The sequence below is a fragment of the Dasypus novemcinctus genome, chromosome 24 (assembly GCF_030445035.2).
Source record: "Dasypus novemcinctus isolate mDasNov1 chromosome 24, mDasNov1.1.hap2, whole genome shotgun sequence".
Taxonomy (NCBI): domain Eukaryota; kingdom Metazoa; phylum Chordata; class Mammalia; order Cingulata; family Dasypodidae; genus Dasypus; species Dasypus novemcinctus.
The window spans coordinates 57,293,787-57,316,763 of record NC_080696.1 but is presented as its reverse complement, the minus strand read 5'-3'; the positions used below and the strand labels follow the sequence as shown (position 1 = coordinate 57,316,763).

The 22,977-nt window shown below is 40.8% G+C and overlaps 1 protein-coding gene and 1 long non-coding RNA gene across 3 annotated transcripts in view; one reads left to right on the top strand and one right to left on the bottom strand.

Annotated features, from left to right (window-relative positions):
- The first annotated feature begins 9,847 nt into the window (after positions 1-9,847).
- ZNF217 (zinc finger protein 217) overlaps positions 9,848-22,977 on the top strand; it is a 39,759-nt gene continuing 26,629 nt past the window's right edge. Inside the window, exons 1-2 of one of the 2 annotated variants that reach the window (XM_058287243.2) lie at positions 9,848-9,955; positions 19,762-19,835. The gene's annotated coding sequence lies outside the window, so the exon portion shown is untranslated. The remainder of the gene's footprint in view (positions 9,956-19,761; positions 19,836-22,977) is intronic. The other variant, XM_058287244.2, reaches the window with a different exon arrangement.
- On the bottom strand, positions 9,949-22,940 carry LOC131275800 (uncharacterized). Its single transcript, XR_009183271.2, has 3 exons — positions 22,811-22,940; positions 12,603-12,863; positions 9,949-10,603 (listed from the first exon to the last, which is right to left on the bottom strand). It is a non-coding gene; the product is annotated as an uncharacterized lncRNA (long non-coding RNA).

Here is a 22,977-nt window from a genome sequence, read left to right as displayed (position 1 = left end):
ATTCCCACCCTCAGCAGGAAAGAGACCAAGATAAGACAGCCCCAGGTTAAAACAACTTCTTCAGTCACAGCTAATTCTTGGTCAAAACGGTCGTTTACTGCCATTGGGACAGAGGTGAGTGGCCTCCACTTAAGCACTTTGGAGAAATGGATCAAGAAGTCTTGGCATTGCCTAGCCAAAGACATTCTCATCTGTGTCCCATCCCTGCCTGAATTCTGTTAGGGTTCTGGCTGCAACTGTGCGATGCCTCCTAGAAACAGAGGCTTGCCTATCCCGGGGCCCACGCCCATTTGCTGTTCCCCATGAAACTTGGAGGGAGGCCAGGGGTATGGCCAAATAATTGCTGTGCCAGAACCAGTTAATCACAGGCCCTCGGGAGAAGGGGACCAAGGCCCCTCTGCTCTGGATCCTGCTGGAGGCCTGGAGGCACTTTGTAGCCTGCCATCTTCCAGGACCCTCTTCCTTGGGGCATCTACAGTCTTGGTTAAATTATTCCAGTCTTGTGCGAATTTGGTGCCAGCTTTCTGGATTTAGGCCACAGTTACTAGCTGGCTTTTCTGAGCCTGCTTTTGGCACAGGTAGGAAAGGAGGAAAAAAAAAAAAAAACATGGTGTAAGCAAGTTTCGAAATCTTAGATCATTTCATGAATGACTCAGTGTTTCCTTTTGGAAAAGTGTAATAATTGGCTTTCATTAATACCTAAACTTTGAAAAAGGTCCCTAAATATCGAGGAGCCTTCTGTGCTGTCTTAGCACAGCTATCCTCCAATCTTCATTTTTATGGCTTCCTGAGGAATTTCATTAACTCGATAATATGTAATTGTTGAAAAATAAACTGTCACATACTTCCTCTTCTAGGCTTCCTGTTCTTTCTGAGAAAAGTATTTAGATTGTCTTTCTCTTTATCTCTTTCTTTGCTTTTTTTTTTATTTAAAAATATTCAAAAAGTAAAGCTATTACTCTTCCACAAGAGAATAGTTATATTCAGCACAAGAAGGAGGTAAACTGTCATTTCTCTCCTCCTAGAATAAGAATGCCATACTGTATATTTCTTTAGTGTATGAAATACATGGCTAAATATATCTCAAATATTATCTGCAATCCATTGGAGCACATTTCAGTTTTAGAATTTTAAAAGTAACCTCTCTCTCTTTCTCTAGCTCTCGCTCTCCCTTCTCTCTTGCTCGCGCTCTCCCTCTCCGTGCACATAAACAATCCTCAAGTTTTAACACAGAAGACATCCATTCTTCCGGCATTAAAACTGTTGAATCCAGCCTCAGAGCTACAAACCCAGAAGATGTCTCAAATGACTCATTACTGGAATAAATGTTTCTAATGTTAAAGGTATGCAAATAGAGTTTAATCGGGTGAAGGAAGACTCTGTAATTCAATAAATAAAGTTGAGACTGTTACTGTGGTTACCGCAGACTCTATTTGCATACAGGCTTATCTTGTTTTTAAAGCAGAAGAGGAAAAAAAGAGGAGGAAGAAAAAAAATCCCAACTTTCACATGTTCTCAAAATACAATCTCAATAAAGCTCGAGAGTCCAAGCTCTATTAACAAGCAAAAAGTGCTTAGTGTGAAAGTATCCAAAACCCATTGGAAATGTTTTCTAAAATGTAGAGCACAAGCATGGGACTAGCCTCCGGTCATCTTACCGTGAAAATTGCACAATCAAACTTTTTGTCCCTCGTGTCTGCTGGGTTAGGTCAGAACTGATTTTGTTACTACTCCAGTTACCGGAGCCTGTCCTGCCTCAGTTGTTGGACTACTGACAGTGCGTGTCCTTTGCTCTTTCTCCAAGCCAAACATACAGTCAGAATGAAGTGCAATAGGGAAAGGCAAACAAAGGGAGGCTCCCCATATTCCAGTCTTACCCTACATACCAAATTGTAAATTTTGCACCTTTTAACACTGTGAATTGAAACCAAAATGACTTGCAGTCTTCGAAGAAAAGCTCAAATTGTACATTTAAAAAATATATATCTGTGCAAGTACAAATTATCCATTGTGTACTTCGGAAAGACCCTTACTCCAATGCAATTGCTTGTCCATATAAGGTGGAGATATTTCAAGGAAATTGCAGAATGAGCAAACTACATGCTTACTCAGGAAGAGAATGGATTTAAATAAATACTTTAGAAAAGATCTAAATTAATCATATGTGTGGTTGAGTATGAGGAAGTCAGAGAGCTCATGAGCAGTCAGGTTTCATTCTGGTGAAATACTCAGGCTATCTTTGAAGGTGATGCTGAAGCAAAGGGCATCTCGGACTCTGGATTGCAGCAAATCGGACACTCACTCCATCTTCAAGGAGCTGATTTACCACCTTTGAAGTCTGACATGGTCACCGACTTAGTGAAAAATGCTTGGAATAGAAAACATTCAAATGGTGTAAAATTCATCAAACGTCGCTTTAGATATTTCGCTTTAATAGACAGACAGTCTAGTTCAGGGAGGGGGCAGTGTTAAGATTTTTCTCAGAATTTTCTCCTGGACAAAATGGAGCAGGTGTACTATTTTTAGTTACTATGCTTCCCCCTAACCCCCCCAAAAAAGTCTGGTTCTGGGAGAAGTGGTAAGAGCCTTCTGCACTTGGGATAGAGGTGATACGTTTCTTATTTAATGTGCTTGATCTCCTAAGAGTAAATTCAGATATATGTATTACTGGGCTTAAAAAAATCTACATACGTGTGTTTTAAGAAGTTAACACATGCTTCTGACACCAAATTCAAAAGGTCCAGAAGGGTAAACAGAGAAAAGGCCGTCAGTCCCCCTTCTTCTCAGGCCCCCAACCTCCCAGTCCCCTCCCTGGAGGTCACCAGTATAGCCAGCAGGATGATTTCCTTTTAAAGCAGATAATTATCCTGTCAACTTGGTTTTCCATTGTAATGTGAGTACACCTTTTGTGGCCTTTATTCCTGGATAATTTACTCGGAGAGATCCTAGGACACAGAGAAAAAAAGAGTTCCAGTGGTATGGTAGTGTTTACCTGTTAAGAGTCTTAATTCGGCTGTCAGGGAAACTGTTTTTAGTCTATGTTTTGCTTTTTAGAGCTGTTCTGCATCACCCGGCCCAACCTTCCCCAGCCCAAAAGGAACTGGGAAGGTGAGGCTAACTGGGGGGATCAGAGAAAGGGAGAGAGAAAGCCTGAAATGTTGTACAGCTTTAGGAGTTTATAAAATTTTATAAGATAAAGAAAAACAAGCTCACATTATTTTCAGTACATGAGAAGAATGATCATAGTGAAATACTAGGTGAAGAAAAGGAGAAATCTATCAAGCACTGTGCTATTTTTCAAAAGCTGCATGGAAATATAGCCAAATAGGAAAAGTGGTTGTTTCTGTGTGTTATAGGTTAGGTTGAGGGGGTACTTTCTGCATTTTTCAGAATTTCTGTAATGAAAATCTTTCTAATCATAAGCAAAAAAAATCATTTAAAAATCACTAAAAGTCTAATCATAAAAAATCAAAAAGTATTTTTTGTTCTTTTTTTATTTTAAAAAGTATTTTTTAAAGAACTATACACTGCATACAAGAGTGTGTTCTTGAATTTTTTCCATGTGACTATAAAATTTGAGAACTCATATTTGAACAGTAGGGGTACATAGTACCTAGCACATATGAAGTACACAGACCTAAAAATAGTTTTCAGCTAGTTTATTGTGAAACAATCCCAATGATTCTGACTCATATACTGTGACCTGTGCTATGGTTTATTTACATTTGCTCAACATGCATTTATAGTTTAACTATATAGACATTTCAGCATCTATTCTCACAATCGGAAGATGATATTTTGAATACTATTTAGGACGTTCTATATCAGGTCAATATATATTAATTAGATTTGAATATCAACAGTGTGAATATCAACTTTTCTTAAAAGGGTTGTTCTTGACACTGACAATAAACTTGAAAATGGATTACAAACACTTCATCCTAATATGCTATAAAGATCTTGGCTTAATCAGCTTAATGGTTCATTGATACTCATAATGTTATTTTTCAGTTGTATGCTTGTGTGTGCTTAAAGTAAAAAGGACAAAAATAAGTTTGGAGGAAAAAAAAACATTTTAATTGCTTTCAAATGTTCCCACAAATTCATACTCATATACAATTGCTCAAGAAATTCCTCGCCAGATTATTACAAAGTTCTTTGCCAAATCTCTCTAGTTTTCTCTGATTTTCTTAATCTTAGCAACTATAGAAGATATTAAATGTTTGCTGGCTGGTTGGGAAATGTAAATGTTTTCAAAAGACATAAACATTCAAATGTCATAGGAAAGATTTTTAAAAATCAGATTCCTACCCTTAAAAACAGTCAAAATGAAAGAATCAGAAAATAGCAAAACCATCTTAAGTCCTGCAGAAGAATCTATTTTTCCCCAACCATGTGGAATGGAATTTAGATAACCATATGTTTGTGTTACCTTCAAATGTCTTCAAAGGTCTACAGAGAATATCTGAATAAACAGCCAATCTCTATGACTAAGGAAACACTCCAACTCATGATCCACTGGTGGGCAAAGAAATATCAACAAGGCCAGGAGGTTTCTGAGGTCACTATCTAACTGCCGGTGGCAGCAGGCAGCAGGTCCGGCTAGATGCTAAGGGAGCAGTGGTTGTGCCCAAACCATTACAAATTTGCTATGATTATTTCAGTCCATTGAACAACTCCAGGTGGGCACCATTCACACTACTCTGAGTAAACAGAATGAAAGAGAATATGTTGTGAATGGTAAGTCCCTGCAGGTTCTAGCAGTGGAAGCCCTGAATTACTATGGGTCAAAATGTCAGTGTCTTTCTAATGGATTTATAGTGTTTTGCAGCATATCTGAAAACTAAGAGAGATACAAAACCTTTAACAACTTGGAAAAAGTAAATAAGGAATTGAAGGCAACTTTAGACTGAATTCAGATATCCTCTTTTTTTCATGAGCAAAACTCTTACTTAGGTATCAGTAATATCTCCCAGATGTTAGTAAGAGCAATTAATTTCAATCTCGATTTCTCTGAAGTTAAAAGAAAACTCAGCTTCTTGGATTCAGGATCATGTCTCACAATGTATTATTTTTGTAAATATTCTTTTCAAGAAAAAAAATCTATGCCACAATTAGGTCTCCATTAAGATAATATCATGGCCATGGGGCAGTTTTCTTTCGAGGTGCCCATGTACCTTCATAGTATCTTGAGCTATAAGGAAGGAGCAGGGAAACTGAGGCTGGGATAGGGTCAAACTGGCTCTTTGATGACCCAAGAATACCAAAAGTCCAAGGTGTCTTTAATTTAAGACAGTGCACTTAGCTCTGGATGCCACTTGGCCTAACTGTGAAAGGTCATGCATTGTAAAATCAATTTTCCATCATAATTATCATATAGTATTATACATAATTCCTTCTCTGGAATCAGCATAAAAGGAAAGGCTCACATTCTCAAGAGAGACAATCAAGAGCTGGCCTACCCCCCTAAATAGCCTTAGAAGTTCTCAAATGCTAGATGTGTCTTCAGAAGAAATAAAATTCCTAAGTAGAGCTTCTTTGCTTCTTTTTCCCTTAGGCCTTTGAGAGGGCAGGTTTGTCACTAAGGCAAACACTTGTTTTCTCTTGGGGCACAGAGCTGTGGGCTTTTCTTATTCTTATATGTCCTCTTATTTACAGTTGAAGTACTGTACTTAATTAAAAAGCCAAATACAAATCTATCCACCTCGTGGTCAAAAAGAGGAACTCTTTGAAAAGATGTAGTTTAAGGAAGAGAGGGCTAAAAGGGGAAAATGAAATAATACATCGAAGAAGAGATTTGGGATCCTGGCAACTTCAAAAATGCTATTTCTCCAAATCGTTTTTTTTAATTGTCTTTTTTAAAAAAAGATACATAGATCACAAAAATGTTACATTAAAAAAATATGAGAGGTTCCCATTTCCCATATACCGCCCCCCCACTCCTCCCACTTCAACAACCTCCTTCATCATTGTGGCACATTCAATGCATTTGGTGAGTACGTTTTGGAGCACTGCTGTATTGCATGGATTATAGTTTACACTGTAGTTTACACTCTCCCCCACTCCATTCAGTGGGTTATGGCAGGATATATAATGTCCAGCATCTGTCCCTGCAATATCATTTAGGACAACACCAAGTCCCGAAAATGCCCCCATATCACATCTCTTCTTCCCTCTCCCTACCTTCAGCAACAAGTCAATCATCTGATTAAAGTTATTTTATGTCTTTAAAACCTCTGAAGTTCATGTCAATAACTGTTTACAGTGAATAAATCCTATATGTATATGGAGAACATGTTGGCTGAGAACTTGACATTTCAATTAAAGTTGTAATAGTGCCTCCACTGGCTTTTGAAACGTGACTAAATATATGACACTGGAAAACCGTGTAATCTTGTTTGGAAATCTTCCTGATGCTTTTGCATCCTTTATGAGTTCCGCCAGAGAACTTTAATATAAATCATAAACTTTAAGTAATTTGCTGCTAAAAAAAAAACAACTTCTGACCCACTACTTTGAACCATTTGACTATTAATAACCACAAAAGCTATATGCTTATGTTGGTCGAGCTTTCATTTTTCTGTCTCCAGTTGTGATCTCAGTATATACAGGGGGTCCACAAATTTTGGAAACCAAGAAGACTATACATAATGTCAGCAAGAACATCTTCAAGCCATAAAAATTAGGACAGAATAAGAGTATACTAGAATAAAACAAAACAAAGTAAAGAAAAAATAAAATCACACTCCAGATTTTATGGAAATGCTCTCTGTGAACTTATCGAGTATATTGAGCCAGCTGAGTAGCTGTATGAAATGGGAAACTCCCCTACAGGAAGTGGTGCTTTTCAGATGCTGCTAATTAGGGAATGTGGAACACCGCCGTCTGAGACAGCCCGGTGGTATGTAGAACTCCACACTGCGAACATGATTATTGCATGAAACTTTACAATGAAAACACTCCTTAACATTTAAGAGGCAAGAGGTAGTGTGTGTGTTTAAACGGTTCCTAATCTTTAAACTGGTTAGTTGCAGCTGGCCTTTTTTATCAGCTGATTATATTTACTGCATCGTCTCAGATGTCACGGTGCTTGCTCTCCCAAAGAGATGATTTGGACCATTTTCCAGCTAACATTTTAAGGGACTCAGGCTTATCAGAGAATTCTGAAGATTCGTTAGCATTACACAGCAATAAAACCACGTCTGTGAGACTGCTACCTCTCCTTTTGAATTTCTGTTTGGTAAAATAAGCACTAATTTGTTTGAGTTCAAAGATTATGCAGGCATATTAGAGAAAATAATTAGAGAAAAATAGGAAGCAGAAAAAAAAGTCATGTATATCTTATTATCCAAAGACAAACATTTAAAATTTTTATTATAAAATTTTTGAAACATACACAAAATAAAATAGTAAAAATGAACCTCCATCTATCCAACATCCAGTTCTACAATTTCAAGATGTTAACCGTAGTTGCTTAAATTCTTCGCTGCTTTTGCTTTACGAAAGCATAATAACTTTCAAGAGATCATGTCATTCTCCTTCTCTATGCTTCAGGAGGCATCTCAAAAAAAACATACATATATATAAATATTTTCTCTAATAACACATAAAGCCATTATCAAAGCTAATGAATATAACAATGAATCCATAATAAAATACCAGTCCATAATAAAATTTCCCTGATAAGAAAACCAATTTGAACACTTTTATGTATGTTTATATTGTATATCCTTCCTTTTTGCTTACTAATAAAAAGTTACAGTTTATTAAAAATACACTTTGCATCTTGATTTTATAGCATTTGCTATTATATTTATTTCCCAATGGTATATTGCTCAAAACTTGGTAAGTTTTAAATGTCTGAATGTAAGCTATTCCACGTTGTGGGGATATCTTGGATGATTAACCATTCCTCTTTTCGTATGTATCTGGAGAGACAGAGTATGTATGTGTGTTTCTTCTTATAGCAAATCTTGTTGCCATGAATATTTTTGTCCTTCACACTTTTTCCATGATTAGGGCTGTTTCCTTAGGATCGATTCCAGGAGTGTTACTGCTGCATCAAAATGTAGGAACATTTGTAAGGCCCTTGACTTGTCTCAGTGAGTTGTTTACAAAAGGACTCTACCAATTTACACTTCCACTTACTGTGGATGAGAGAGCCTCTAATAAAATGTTTTAAGGCAGTGCTTTTCAGAACCCTTATAAATCCTTGGCTATAAGAGGCTGACTTAGGTTTGTCATAAGGTCATAGTCATCTCAAAATAAATAAATACCTGTTTTCTATAGCTATAAAACGTAGCATGCGCAGACTGCCAAGCGACCACAAACTAACTTTGATTAAACAAGGAAGCAGGTCTACTTGTTGAAAATGTGGTAATGAGATAGCTTCCACCCAGCCGGGAAGCCCGGGACGGGGGGAGGGGAGCCTGCCTTTCCACCTATCCTGAAGAAGGTAGAAATGAACAGTCAGCTTTCTCTCCTGTTCCTTTGACATTGCTTTTTAAAAACTGGGTATTTTGTTTGTTTCCCTATGGCTGCGTTGATGATGCAAAAAAAGAAACAAAATACGGGTAAAAACTGGTTGACAACCAGCACAAAACTTCTAGCGACAGGCGTTTCCTGTAAGCATACCGCCGCAGTGCTGGGTAATAGAGGATTAAGGCAGAGCCATTTTAGCTGCGACTCCAGATTCTAAATTGTTTCCTTGGGGACGCACTGTTCTTATTTGTAGATTTCAAATAATTCTGCTTCCGAAAGCATTCTTATTTTAAGGAATCTAGCATATCAGTTACAAATACTTCTAGAAAATTCCACCGTATTAGTTTTGGACAGTTTATATGACAGATTTTTTTTTTCTTTTGAGGCAGGGAGAAAAGAAACCCATCTCATTACTGTCATGTTTACAAGAGGAGAGAGGGAGAAAAAAGAAGGAAGTTGAGAAGAAAATACTTAGTATGATGGTCCTTAGAAGAAAGGCACCTGAATTTTTGTGTGTGTGTCTGTGGGTTTTTGTTTGTTTTTGAAAATAATTCAGGAAAGATTGTCCTGTTATCCACATTTGCTTTTCTCTCCTCTCATCTCACTCAACAACATTAAAGTAGTTCCTCAAAGCAGGGGAAATAATCCGAACTCGTAAAATATTTTTAAGAGGATAAACGGGCTTGGTATTTGTAAAAATATGACAATCACATTTAAAAAAACAAAATTGTCCAAGAAGCCAAAAGCTTTAGTTAAATTGAAGAGCTGTTTTAGAACAGGAACTATCCAGAGAGAATAAAGGCTAGTGTCATTTTGGCTGGTGTTCATTGAGTGATCACCATATGCCAGGCAGTTTTAGGGTTTCTTCCTGATTAGCTTATTTCAATCCTCTCAACCGATGCGCCGAGTGGCATTGTTAGTCCCATTTTACAGGTGAGGCAGGAGAGGTTACAGAATCTGGCTAAGGTCTCTTGGTGGTTAAGCATTTGGGATTTGAATCCAGGTGGCTTCTCTCTAAAGCACTGTATATTCTGTTCACTTCTGGTTTCTGAAAAAACCTGCTGTACTAGTGTTGGGAGCTGGGGAGCAAATGCCCTTCAGCAGAAAGTCGTGAAGAGCTGATGAATTACAGTCCTGAACTTTTTAGGGCAGCTGTCTGATCTCCGGTGCAGAGGCGTGAGTTTTCTGTACTGTAAACCCATCAAGGGTATGGCTCAGACCTTATTCACATCTCTAGCAACCCCCACCCTCCCGAGTCTCCAAGTTCGGTTTGAGGGAGTGGTTTGAGAGGACACACCTACAGTCAGGAGACTTGGAACTCTGCGACTTCACATACTTCCCTGATGCCACTCACATCTGACTGTCTCCTGCAGGGATCTGGCTGGCTGCATTGGACCTCTGGTTGGAAAAGATGCCAAGCACCACGGAAGGGCAGGCCAGCTCTGAACGTCCGTGAGGATCACCCCCATCCAAGGTATACTTCTTCAAAGAATTCTGCCTGCTTGGCCTACACTGCAAGGCCTCGCTGGTGATTATGGAACTACCCAGATTCTCAGTGCGGACAAAACCGGGTTCAAATCTTGACTGTCTCCCTCTTGTACTGTAAACACTCGCTTTTCTTTTCAACTCCTGAAAAAGTATCCTGGCAGGGTCCTACAGTGGGTAAGAGCATGTTAAATTTTTTTTTTTAATTTAACTTTTCATTTTGAAATGTGTTCAGACTTTCAGGACAGTTAACAAAATAACACAGATCTCACACAGAACTCCATGTCCTTACCTCCCGCCCCAGATTCACCAATTTTAACATTTTGCCACATCTGCCGTACCAACCTATCCGTCTATCCATCTATTTATCTGCATCTATTTATCAATACATTTTTCTGAACACTTGAGGGTAGGTTGTATCTTCCTTGAATACTTAATACTGCCTATGTATATTTTCTAAGAACAAGGATATTCTATGTAACCGCCTTAAGTAGTTATCAAGTTCAAGAAATTGAACATTGATATAAAGCTTACAGTCTCTATTTCAATTTTTATATATGCCCCAATAATGACTCTTTGAGCCTTTTCTCCTCCTTTGCTCGACCTCATCCAGGATCATGTATTGCTTTGTCATTGTCTGAAAAAAAAGAAACAATTATTGTCCTTTTATTATTATTATTTTTTAACTTGTGGGAACATATATACACTCTAAACTTTCCTATCTCTACCACCCCTAAGCATACCATTCAATGGGTATAATCACATTCACAATACTGTGGTACTCTCACCACTTCCATTACTAAAACTTTCCCATTTCCCCAAATAGTAACCCTCTACCCATTATGCATTCTCTCCCTTATCTCTCCTCCCCACTCCCCCACCACAATCTGTACTCTAGTTTCTATGTCTATGAGCTTCATATTCTCCGATATTTTCAGTATAATTACCATAGGGCTTAAATTTACCATCCTAAATCTATTATACACTTGTTTGTTTTGATACCAACTTAATTTCAATAGTATATACAAACTGGGTTCTTATACCCTGCTGTCCCCTCACCTTTCTTGTCACAAATTACATAGTTATACATTATGAGTCCAAAACCACTGATTTATCATAGCATTGACTTTTAGATCCTGTAGGAGGGTCAAATATAGAGTTACAAACCAAAAATACAATAGTACTGGCATTTATATTATCCACATCGATAACTCTAGTCTGCTGTTGAACCTTTCTAGGGAATTTTCAATTTCTGTTATACTATGGTCTTCAGGTCTGCTTGGTTCCTTTTCATCTTTTCATCTCTCTGTTGATATTCTCAATGTATACAGCCACTGTTTTCCTGATTTCCTTTAGTTACTTGTCCATGTTTTTCTTTAGTACTTTGAGCATATTTACGGGCCATTTTTTAAGTCTTTGCCTCTAATGTCCGGGGTCTGATCCTTCTCACCGATGGTTTCCATTGCTTTAATCTTCTCCTTTGCCTGGGCCATCGCTTCCTGTTTTTTGTGTGTTTTTTTGTTGAAACCTGCACATTTCAATATTTTAAACTGTTACTGCTGAAATATAGACACTGCAGGCATCTGCTCCTTAAGCTTGTATCCATCTAGTGTTATGGCTGGGTTTTTTTTTTTGAATACCAGGAGCAAATAAAACAAAACAGAGCAAAACAAAACAGAACCAAAAAAACAGGCTGAAGTAGGGCATGAAGTGGAGCCATGGACCCAGAGGAGACTTCTTCCTCTATTCTTTTGGACTGTGTGCTATGTAAGTGACAAGGAGATTTGCCCTTTCTGGAGTCTTCATTCTGTATGATAAAGGGCTCATTTGCTCAAAACAAAACAAACAAACAAAACAAAAAACAACAAAAAAAGACGAAAATAAAGAAAACACCTTTTCCAGTCTTTGCAGATTGGCCTGTGTGGGTGCTCTTTTTCAGGGCTTACCCATACAATGAGTTCCAAGAACTGCTCCAGGTCAAAGCATAGGGACCTCCCTGATCCTTTCTGTGCTTGGAGTCCAGTCTGGGGCATGTGCATGTGGCTCTTAGGAATTCCCCCTTTACCTGACTACAAATACCCCTTCTTCCTTAGGAAATAGTTTCCTCCTGGTCCTACAAGCCAGCATTATTGGTCCTCTAGTGACAGTCCCTTGCCCCAGGCAGCATGACTTCTCTCTCACAGCCTTCTGTAGAAGAGCTCAGCGTGAGCTGCCTTCTACACACAGGGCAAGTTCCGGAACAGCGAGTCCCTCAGGTCACCACCAGATGGACTGGGCCAGACATACATGCTCCCAGCATGTGCACAAGGGTCCCTCTAGGACTGGGACAAGGGATCTGTACTGGGAGTGCCAGCTGGCTCCATACTGAGCCGTGAGGGGTAGGGAAAGGGCCCAATCAGGGCCTTTTTCTTGACCCGGCGCTTGTCCTGTTACTGCAGTCCTTTAACTATTTTCTGGAGCCCTGAAAAAGCTGTATCTGCAGCTTCTGTGGGCAAACAGAGCCCCGAAGCGTCTCACTCTGCCATCTTGATGGGTGGGGACTTCAGACCTCGTTGTAAGCACTGACAAGTTTCTCATTAACTCTGACCATGAACCATAGTATCTATGATAGTAGTGTGCCATAATTAAGTACTTACTGTGTGCCAGACCCCACTGAAGAATTTTATTGGGAGGACTTACTTATTCCTTACTAAGGCACTTGTCAGTGAATACTATTATCTCCATCAGTAAAATGGGAAACGGAGGCAAAGAGCTTGAATGTGGTGGCACAGCTGGGGAGTTGTAGAGTCTTGACTGGAACCAGGAAACCAGCTTCCAACGCTTAACCTTTTAACTGCAGCACTCTACGTGGGTGTCCTGAAATGGTGCATATAAAGTGCTTGGCACACCGTAAGTACCTGGGAACGATAATCATTATTATCATTATTATTCTCTATTCTCCTTAGACCAGGGTCAGCAGCCTAGTACAAAAAGGAGTGAATGGAGTGAGCACAGGCATTGGAGTGAGACAGATCTGGACTAGAACACTACTTTATCCTACTTGTTGAATTTCAAGGAAGTTAAAGAAGTTACTAAGTCAAAAAGTGTAACTTTGAAGGGCTCAGTTCCCTCTTCTGCCAAATGGATTTAAATATACAGGTTATCATGAGAACTAAGTAACGCCCTTATATAAAGCATATGTAAAGTGAAGACACTGGCACACAGTGAGGGCTCCAGTTGTTTCCCCTTTCCCTTCGTATCTTTTCTTATATTGCTATTATCATTGTTATTGTGTAAAAGTAACCTGGAATCAGGGCCATACTTATATCTGAGTGATTTCAGCGAAGGAGACTCTGTGATACTATTTTTATAAGTGCTCTTTGTTTTATCAATCTGTTTGAATAAACTTCACAAAACCCACCCAGGTCATGTCACTCCTCTGCTCACAACCCTTCCATGGTGCTCGCGGCCCAGAGAAGGAGCCAATGTCCTTAACTGTGAAAGGTCCGGTGCAATCACTATGCACCAGCACTCCCCCACCTGGCTTTTCTGACTAGTCTCCTCTTACTCCCTGCCAGCAGCAGTGGTGCCCACGGGCCTTCGTGCAGTGCCATGAACTACCCGGCATGGTTTGCCTCAAGGCTCTTACCTAGAACACTCTTCCCCCTGAACTCCTTGTGGCTCCCACCCTTGCCCCCTTCAGATTTTTACCCAGAAGTCCCCACACAGAAGCCTTCCCAGAGCAGCTCACTTAACGTCGCTCCCTCTATTCCCCAAGCCAGTGTTGACCTTATTTTTCTCCATGGCACCCACCATCAAACATGCTATAATCTTTAACATAAACTCCTCGAGGATGGGGTTTCTAGCCGTTTGATTCCTTGCTCTATCCGGAACACCTAGAACAATGAGTGCCTGGACACAGAAGATGCTTAATATGTATTTGCTGAGTGAGAGAGTAAATGAGTGAATGAAAGAGTCCAGAGAGCATCCCATTCAAGTACTTAAATAAGGTGGCTAGTGCTCGAACCCTCACTTCCCAAGGGCGCGCCCCTGCTGCAGGTGTAGCGAAGGTCAAGGGGGAATGCTTTCCCTCCAGTCTGTTTGAGCAATAAGACACACAGCCAGCACGGGACAGACTACTGCGACTGTTATAAGGAGGCCGTGAACAAAGGAGAGAGTTAGCGAAGGAGGTAGGAGCATTTGAGGTGGACCTGGTGGGATGGAAAGGATGGTGAGAGAGTCATGTTTTGTGTATGTATGTGTATATGGTGTGTTTGGGGATAAGGAAAGAAAGGTTTATTAAATGGTTATCAAAAAGCAGTATATGGGAATAATATGAACTTCATTCTTCATTGTTTCCTTTCAAAGTGCATAACACAATTGGCAATGCTATGTTAATAAGCAACTCATTTTAAGTGTACAGGTAAAATAGGAGTATGCTTTCCACGTAAAAAGGTCAAAACATTTAGCCACCAACTAAACTGTCCTGGTTCCATGGCAACATTCCAGAATTAACTACTTCCCAACTTTGATCCATGTATTTGCATAGATATTTCTTATGGGTCTCTGTCTGTGTATACACATACACACATACATACATATATATTATACACATATACGTATATTTCCTCTAGAAAATATTGTTTGTTTTAAACAAAAAAATGACATAATAATGAACCTATCTTTTTGCAACTTGAATTTTTTCCCCCACTGTATGTTTTGGCATCCAGCCTACAAGTATCTGTGGCATTGTTCCTTCCTTCCGCTCTAAAACTTAGATATACCAAAGTTCATGTGACCATTTGCCTTTCCATGGCCATGTAGGCTGTTTCTAATTTTTCACTCTTATAAACAATGCTGCAGGGAACATCGTTGTGTTTGCTTCTCTGTGCACAGGAGTGCTTATTCTCTAGAGTATGGATTGTAATTATAGGGGTATCTTTTCATGTCGTAATTTGTTTGATGTCTATTTCTCTGACTACAATATGCTCCATAATGGTAGAAATCTTTTTGTCTTGTTTCTCACTGTTTAATTACTACCTGAGTACCTGGGACAAAGGAGGTAGTTAATTAATATATATATATATTTTAATATTTATTTATTCCCCCTACCCCCCGTTGTTTTGTGCTCCTTGTCTGCTCTCCATTTGTCTTCTTTTTGGAGGCACTAAGAACCAAACCCGGGACTTCCCATGTGGGAGGGAGGCGTTCAATCACTTGATCCACCTCAGCTCCCTTAATATTTATTGAACAAATCCAGCTGAAAGGGTCAGTTGGGACCATGGTGTGCTTTTGCATCTGAAGAGAGGGAACTATGACTTATTTTGGTAAATTTGGGGGTTATCACACAGGGCAGTAGCTGGATGACTGGTAGTGGGCTTTAAGGAAAAATATTCTAGGTTGAGAAGAGAACAGCTATGAGCTATGAACAGCTACGAGATTATTACACAGGTCTGAAGGAAAAGAAGCAAGGGGGGTGGGAATAGAAAGGAAAGGTTGAAAAATGGGATGATAGGCTCTGTAAGATTTACCAACTGATTAGATATGAGGGGCGAGGTAGACAAAGGCGTGGAAGGTGATACCTAGTCTAAGACATTCGGGCATTCCCAGTTCAGTGCAAAAATCCCTCTGCTAATTGCTGTTGGGCATACATTTGCATGACCCTTCTTCCCTACTTCCAACAGTGATTTGTAGACTACTGGGGAAGACAGACCAAGAAGGCAACCGGATACCTGAGAGGGGACAGGAGACCAGCCCAAGGGCAGTTCCCAAGGAAATATGGCTGTTCCCTACTGGGGGAGGGAAGGAAGGTGGGGGGAGGGAAGGAAGGTGGGTGAGGGTGTTTCAGCCTGGCCCTAGAGCCACACATGGCTGACTCTTGTGAATATTCAGGAAACAGGGTGTTGAGAAATATCTATCAGCGTATAGTTTTTCAGAAATAAGGGAATTCAGGTTTGTCACAGAGCTGGGGTTTGACCTTGGGTTCAACTGGCCGACTGGCTTTAGTGTAGTCTGGAAGGTAGAAAAGTAGAAGAACAAACTGCTGGCTCCGTGACCTCAGCAGGTTACTTAACCATCCTGAGCCTCAGTTTCCTCTTTTTTTTTTCCGAAGGCGATTATAACCAGAGCGGTAAAGATGGATTAGATTACACTTAGCCCAGTGCCCGGCATGCGCACACGAGTGACAGCTCTGATTCTAAGTGCATACCCTCAACACAAGGAGAGGAAGATAGTTTGAAATAAAAAGACACCAATTTCTTAAAGTGTGTCATGTCCTCCTTGTTTAACCAGGAAGGGATCTTTCTGGAGATAATGTCTCTTTTGAGGAAGAAACATTTAATTGAAATTGAAGAATTCTTTCAGTTTTACTCCCATTTCCTTTGAATGCCTTCGGAATAAGTACTCTTGGAATAAAAAGCCAGTCTTAGCAGTTCCTGCTGGTCAAGTCATTGGGAATTTTGTCTTTATCCAGAGAGTCATTGGGAGTTTTAGGCAGGGCTGTGCTGTGATCAGTTTTGACTTTTGAAAAGTTTGCCTGCTGGGACATGTGACTGCTTTTCTGCTGTAAGGGACACTCTGTAAACACAGGGACCTTCTTCAGTTTCCTGGCAGAAGTGTGCCCAGCACGTTGGAAATTGTGGTCAAGCACATAGTGGGTTTGCATTCTGTTGATTGAATGCATACTTAACCTCTCTGCATTTAAAGTGAGACCAAAACTACCTCATCTGTAAAATGGGGAAAAAATATAGGCCCTACTTCACTGGGTTGTTAGGAGGAGTAAATGAGTTTTCAAGTAAAGAGTACCTCCTGAGCATACAACAGATGCTGACTCATCAGCTAGTCTCTCAGCATCCTGTCTCTTCTTTTCGTGTGAAACTTTTTGGGAACAGGGCTCAGGTTCACCCAACCCATCCCAAAGCAGAGAAATACAGGAGATGCTTTTGGGTGTGAGTTTGGACCCGTCCCTGCTCTTGATGGCGTGAACAGTCTGATTGAGACCCAAAACAAAATTTTCTAACCAATGAACTATACAAGCAAAAAAGTCACCATGCCATTTATCTCATCCAAAAGGAAGAAAGTGAAGGAAAAGAAGAAAAGGGAGCTCAGAGATTCTACTGTAAATGCTTTTCCTAGCCAACTCTGGGTTTCCGATTACCCATCAGGGAAAGGAAACTGAGACTAGAGTGCCAAGGTGTGTGTGTGTTCAAAGGTGAATCCTGAGCCCAATGAGAAGTTGATGTTCAGTATTCACAAAATGAATCATTATAAAAACAATCCCCTTGCTGCTGCACAACACAGAATTTTGTGATATGGCATGGAGTCAACACAACCATAATCCTCGTTTCACAGGTGAAAAAGCAGCCAAAGTTGAGTTCCCTGCCTACTGGAACTCACTGTGGATGAGTTCTAAGTATGAACACTCATTTCTATATTCACTTGTTTAAAAGGCATTTATTGATCACTACTATATGCAGATGTCACACTAAGACTTGGAGATCCAACAGAGAATAAGACACAGTCAGGAGTGGGTGTGGCTCATCCCATTGGGCACTCCCCTCTCATGTAGGAGGTTCTAGGTTCAGTTCCCAGTTCCTCCAGGAAGAGTCAAGCAAACAATGAGCAGACAGAGTGTACCATCTGGGGGACGAGGGGGAGAAATAAAATAAAAAAAAAGATCTCATGTATTTCTATGGAGATGAGAGTCTAGTGGGAGAAGGAGGGAGCAGGAACAAATCATTACTACAACGTGTAATGGGTATTATTGCATGGGTTTGAGTTCTGGGGATACCTGTCAGGGATGCATGATCTCATGCTAATGGCTAGTCCATCTCTACCCACTTTCTTCTCCAACTACTTTTACTTCCTGGAAAGTCTCATCCAATTCCATAATTAATAAATATATCAGTGGTGGAGCATCGTGGGGGGAGAGGGTCTGAGAGTGAACTTCAGAATTCATTTCTGGACATCTGAATGGAGATGGAGCAGTCAGTTGGAAATATGTTTCGGGGGTTGAGGGGAGATGGCTGGATGGGAGATGTATAAATTTAGGAGACTTCAACGTATAGATGATATTTTGAGCCACTGGACTGGATGGAATTACCTAGGGAATGAGTAAGAAAGAGAAAAGGAGGCCCAGCATTAGGCCAGGGACACTTCAAAATTTAGAGGTCTGGGAGAAGAGAAAGGACCAACAAAGAGGACTGAGAAAGAATAGCCACTGAGGACTGCGGGAAATCAGAAGAGCGAAGTACCCCAAATCCAAGTGTTTCAAGGAGGAGGGAGGGATCACCTCCATCAAATGCTGCAGATGTGGCAAATGAAATGAGAACAGAGCATTGACCAACAGATATTGTATCAGAACCCACGTCAAATCTCACATCCTGGCCATGGTCCTTACAAGGTCTTGCCTTACTTCCGCTTCCGTAGCCTCACTTGCTGGGACCCAGACTCACTGGCCTTCCCACCTCTGGTCCCTCTGAAGGGATCGCCCTGACCCTGTCTGACTTCACTGAAGTCCCAGCTTCTCAGGGAGGGCCAGGCCTCTGACAAGTCTGGGTTTCTGAGCTTTGCAGGGTGTGTTTCATTTAATTCTCCAAAGAGCCCCCAAAGGGAACGATATTATTATTGTTTGTTGTTGTTATTTCATCATCGTCATCATCATCATCAACCCCATTTTACAGATAAGGGAACTGAACTGAAATCCAAGGAAACTAATATTCTAGGATTATGTGGCTCTTAAGGGATGAAATTGGAGTATTTGAGCCCAAGTGACTGGAGAGAAGATGTTCTTAATCAAGATGCAATATCAGAGGGCAGTACAGGTTTCGAGCAGTCTTGGAGGGGAGAAAAGCTAATTTCCTGGAGAGAATGGAAAGAGTGTCAGGCACAGGAAACCAACAGCCTGAAGGCTCTAGGCCTAATGGCTGGAGCCAAGAACCAGAAGACAGTGCCTGGACTGAAGGCTGGAGAGGTAGGCAGGGGCCATCCCTGGGGCTGGTAGGGCAAGCTGGGGAGTTTGTTCTTTCCCCCGAGGCAATAGGAAGGCTTTAAGCAGGGCGGTGACCTGATCCCATTTACATCGTAAAAGATCTCTCGGGCTACTGGGCGGAGAATGCAGTAAGGCAAACCTAGAGAGGGAAAAAGCTTGGAGAAACTTGAGTGAACCCATTTTCTCTGGAGGACAGCTGTCATGGTGCCTGCGAGTGGGCTTATATCAAAGACAAAGATGTGGACAAAGTTGAGATAGAGGAAGGCAGATATGACAGAGTTTGCTGTTGGATTAAAGGTGTGTATGTGGTGGTGGGGCGTGGAAATGAAATGATCACAGTGTGACTTCTAGGTTTTGACTTGAGTGAGATGGTGAATGGACGATGGTTCTCTTTCTTGAGATGATGATGGTAATGGGTTTCAACAAATGTTACTTTCTTACCCCTCCCCCCACCACCTCTCCTCATTACAAAAGTTCCCCATTTGGACTATCAGATGAGTAAAGAAAGCTTTCAAGAGGCGCTCCAGTGTTACGTTACAGGTGTAATTTTTAAGAACGTTTACCTTAACATTTTGAGGAAAGCCAACCTTGGAAAACCCTCCAGATTACTGGAGGAAGACATAAATTGTGTCTGCAAAGGTGGGGGAAGGGCACTCAGCGAACTTGCCAGTAGGACAAATACCCTTGAAATAAACAATGCTCTTTCATAAGATTGATTGATTTAATTTGGTCTGGATTGAATCAAAACCTATTTAAATTGAGCCTTATTCCTGGCCCCTCCCTTTTTGCTTTGCTTTTTAAAACCAGCAATCATACATCTCTTCCAGTATTGTTTCAAGCCAGGTGGACTGGCCAACCCGCAGAGTCTCCAGTTTCCAGAGGCTGCCTGCACTTCGGAAAGGTAAATTCTGCCATATATTTCTATCGGATGTGGTTATGGTATTTTATGGAGGGTTAAGAATTGTGAGATGACCTGAGTGGGGTCAAGAAACTTAACAGAAAAGAGTAGCGTGGTGTTCCCTCCAGTTGTTTTGTTATTGTTGTTGTTGTTGTTTTAAATCCCTACTTAATTTAGAGTGTTTGGTCGGTTAAAAGGGTTGTCCCTGTTTCCTTCTCAAATGTCCTTTGTAGTTTGTAAATCTTGGCAGCTTTGCCCACTTTTTCATTTTCTTTTCCTGCTAACTCCTCACTGCAGTTTTTCAGGTTTTCCTGCTCCGAACACTGAATTCTTTTAAGTTGAGTATCTGTGTTGGCTCTATTTCAACTCCAGAGATTTATACGCAGTTTCCAAATTGTTTCTCGGTAAATTGTCCCACAGTAAAATAGATACTTGCAAAATAATATCATACGGTTTTCTGTTCTAAATAAGGCTTAAGTACCAAAATATGGTTCCAATAAGTGTTAAAGACTGCAAATTAAAAGGGCTTTTGTTGTTGTTGTTATGCTGTTAGATAGCAGCAGGCAAGACCTGGAGAATCATGTTAGCCAAACGAAGAGGCCTCACAACACTAGGATTAAATCAGAGGCAATGGTGTGGTTTTATAAGTGAACACTGGGAAATATATCTTAAGGAGTGCCTGTTTGGATAATTGTGGGGAAAAAAAAAAAGAGGTGTAGCTGATGTCTGTCGCATTAAAAAGAGCTGAAGCTGGGCTTTTTTTATCCCCTTCCAGGGAAACATGTGCAGAGCATCAGCTCACATTGGAGGGGACATTTCTTCCCGTTCCATTCTTTTGTTTTTGTTGCTGGCGCTTCTGCAGCACCTGACTCCTTTAGAGACAGTCTAGCTAGGGGCTGGTAGCAAGGCAGGATTATGTGTGGGTGGAGCTAAGTATATGTAGATCAACCTTTCAATTTTCAATTCTCACTTCGTAGAATAATGAGCTCTGAGCTTTTATTATAAAACCAATTGTTCCTAGTATTCTGTTACTTTTGGAGTTTCCATTTGTAATTGTTTTAACTATACAGACTCTCCAAATAAAGCTTCACTGGGTAATTCTTACATTCTAAGGCAAGGGTGGGTCTCACAGACAGCCTCGAGTCAAACTCAGATCACTCTATGTCAATTTCTAAAACACGGTATATATGTGCAACCTAGCAGTCGAGTCACAGGCAGAATTTTGCAACCATTTCCCAGTTTTGTTGGCACATCTCCAGGAATAAGGTTCTTTGTGATTCTTTGCTCAAACATAAGGGTCACATATAAAACTTAGGAGGGATATCCATTTATACAAGCACCTTTCATTTTTAAAAATTACAACAAAATTCGTATTTTTTTTAAGCTGGGGTTGAGAAACATTAATAAACTCAGTGATGCTGTTATGTTTACCAAGTGGTAGCTTTGTGAGGGGGCTTAGAGGAAAAAGCACAACTGTTTTTGCTCAGGAAACAATTCAGTAGCAACAAGGTCTGAAGGGGGAGCCTCATTGTTCTGGGTGAAACCATGGTTTGTCACAACATTTGATTGTTTTCCTATTCCTACTGAAAAGTTTGGACTTTCCTTTTGCTCAATTTTGACACTAGGATTTCCAAAGATCGGTGCTATTGTGTTTACAGCATTCAAGGTTTCAGAGTTCAAAGGTTATCCATTAACATGTAGAGTGAGGCTCAACCTGGTCCCACTTGTTCATCGTTTCTTTGTTTTGTTATATTGCTCTTAAAGTCATTTTTTCTGATAAGTGAAATGAAGTTTCTTGTTTATGAAGAGGATATTTCTGGACTGTTTTAGAATGTGGACATTTATAAGGCTGTCAGAGATATTTTAAAGGAAAGTATTTATCTTTCTGTGAGAAAAGGAAACCCAGTGCTAGAAATGATCAATATCAGTGTACCTGGGTGGAAAAAAAAATGTGCTGGCTTAAGAATCTCCTTCTGGCACTGCTAATTAATTGTGAGTAAGTAATTGATTCACTTCCTTTTTAAAAAAGACTAACCAGGCCATATGTGGTGGTTGGTCGTTGTATATGACAGAACAGCAAAACATCACACTTAGCAAATTCCTCCCTTTTGCTACGAAGCTGTTTCTTAAATTCCTTTTCCTATTTATTAAGGATTGCATTGCTTATCAGCAACACACCGGTGATAGACTGCTTTTGATTTAATATATAATTTAAATGCTCCACTTAAAGTTTCTATTTTGGATACACCCAAGGCCAATAAAAAAAAATACTTGGCTCTTTTGTTTGCAGTTGCTTGGTGAGCTCCCTTTCACATTTGCATTCGCTTTCTTTTGGGGGCAAAAAACTTAGTGGATCGGATTGTTGCTACTTTGGTTCTCCTCGGAGCTTATATCAAATGGGGGAAAATCACAGGTCTTCGGTGTGGGGGAGGGCAAAGTAAAGAACGGTTGGGAAACACTTAAAATGAGCCGGACTGGGGAGGGCCGCGAAAGACTAGTTTTTGGGTTTTTTTGTGTGTGTGTCTTAAGCCCAGTTTCATCCAAGTGGGTTTCTATCAAAACCAAGTGGATGGTTGGAACCTTGGCCAAGTTTAGAAATCTCAAGTTATAACAGCAGTGCGAACAATCCATCTTGGAAAACAAAATCACAGCAACTAAAGGATGGGTTTATGCGGCTACTAATTTAAAAACACATTTTTCATCTTAACTGAAGAACCTTCTTCACACCCGAGAAGAGGCTGAAAAAGTGTTTTTGTACACAGGTGCCTTCTGACTTCCCCAAACGAGCGTCCAGGATTCTTTGGTGGTTATTCTGGATGACCCAAGGAATTCGGGCTCCCAGCCACCCCCCCCCCCCCCCCCCCCGGTCTGGGCACACCTTGCCGGGGAGGGCCGGGGAGGCGGCGTGGAAGAAAGAGGCATGGAGCTGCGCCTGCGCACTACCCTCGTGCTCCCCCCCCTCTCCCCGCCCCCTATACCTGTCACTGGAACCGCTGGGGCGCGCGCGGGCAACGTTAAGCCGGATGGCGGGAGGCGCGCGCGTGCGCGGGAATCGAAGGGCGAGAGCCGGGAGCGCGCGCACTCGTCCGCGCCCCGGGGGCGGGGCCCGCGCCGGGGGGCGGGGAAGGGGCGCGCCGGCGCGGGT